The sequence below is a fragment of the Orycteropus afer genome, unplaced genomic scaffold, assembly GCF_000298275.1.
Source record: "Orycteropus afer afer isolate SDZICR_OR568_19922 unplaced genomic scaffold, OryAfe1.0 scaffold00471, whole genome shotgun sequence".
In the NCBI taxonomy this organism is placed as follows: domain Eukaryota; kingdom Metazoa; phylum Chordata; class Mammalia; order Tubulidentata; family Orycteropodidae; genus Orycteropus; species Orycteropus afer.
Genome location: NW_006922058.1, coordinates 1,300,250 through 1,301,785, shown reverse-complemented (window position 1 = coordinate 1,301,785; position 1,536 = coordinate 1,300,250).

Genomic DNA, 1,536 nt, shown 5'->3' with positions numbered 1-1,536 from the left:
GCCCGCTCCGCCCTCGCCCCGGGCCCCAGCGCGTCCCCCGGCCGGTTCCCATCCCGCCGCCTAGAACCTGGGTCCGGTCTTCGTCCCCCACCGGGCCCCCTCCCTCGGAATCACTCCGGTCCCCGCCTTTGGCCGCAGGCCCCCAGCCCAGCCCACGGTAGCCGGTACCCCCGGGGCGCCCCCCGCCTGGGTCACTAACCACGGTGCACCCCTCCTCCAGGGGCCGGAGACGCGGGCGGGAGCAGGGGCCGGCTGCCCGAGGCCGTGGAGATGGAGCCCGGTGACAGGAGGAGGGCTTCCTCCGCTTGGTCCGACGACAACAGGAGAGACGGAAACAGTCTGTATCCACGCCGTCCTCTGTCCGGTTCCCCCGAGAAAGGATAGCGCTTCCAAGGGCACCGTCCTCTTAGCTCGGACTCAGCTTCAGTGACAGCATGAATGGGGGATGGTCAGAGGCTGAGAGTCCGCGGGGCGTCCACGTTCCAGCTTGGGGGGCCAGTGGGCGCGTTTGTTCCTTACAGCCCAGGGTTCCAGCTGGGGGTGTGGATGTCTCCCTGCTCCTACCCAGCCCTCCAAGCTGGCCAGTCAGCCCTAGAGCCAGCCTTCTTGAGGGAGAGACGGACGGACGGACGGAAAATTAGATGGTTTTGCGTTAAGAGTTGCCCTGGTAGCAATAGGGAGAGACCCCCACTTCCCTTTGTCTTAGAGACATTCTTGTGCCTGTCTCTTTGTTGGACGTGACATTCGTGTGTCCCGGCAGATTCCTAGGTTGTGGGGCGAGTGTGCTTTCAGCTTTTGAAGGTATCCCCAAGCAGTGGGAGAGTTCCAGACACTCCCCAGCCTCAGCAACATTTGGTCCTGTCAGTCACTGCCCTTTTGGGCATTCTGGTGCCTGTGCACTTGGGTCTGGCAGGTGTTAATGGGCAGTTCCTTGACTAGGAATGACTTGAGCCCCCTTTCGTGTTCTGATTATAGGTCATTTGGGGCTCTTTCATGGGGTGCCTGTTCTAGACCTTACAGTCATTATGAAATTGGTGTGTGGGTCTAACTGATTTGTGGAAAACCTTTGTATGTTCTGGGTAGATCCTTTGTCAGATAAATGTAGTATGAACATCTGCTAGTCCAGAGGTAACAATTTCACACTTTAACGATTTCTTTGGATAATCAGGACTTAATTCTTGCTAATGAAGTGCAATTTGTCAATCTTCTAAAGTTAGGCTTTGCATGTTTGATTTAAGAAATCCTTGTCTGCTCCAATGTCCAGAAGATACTATGCTTTTGTAGGTCCCAGGACATGGAATTGCCTGTCACGTATGGAGTGAGGTAGGGGTCCATGGGTCAGCTTTCATTTATTCCTCCTATGCATGTCCAGTAGATCCAGTTTCTGTATTGCAATGGTGCCTTCGTTGAAAATCAACCATGAGTGTATTTCTGGGTTCTCCATTCTCTTGTATTGATCTTTGTGTCTGTCCTATTCCAATGCTGTTGTTGTTAGGTGCCGTCGAGTTGGCTCTGACTCAGAGTGACCCCATGCGC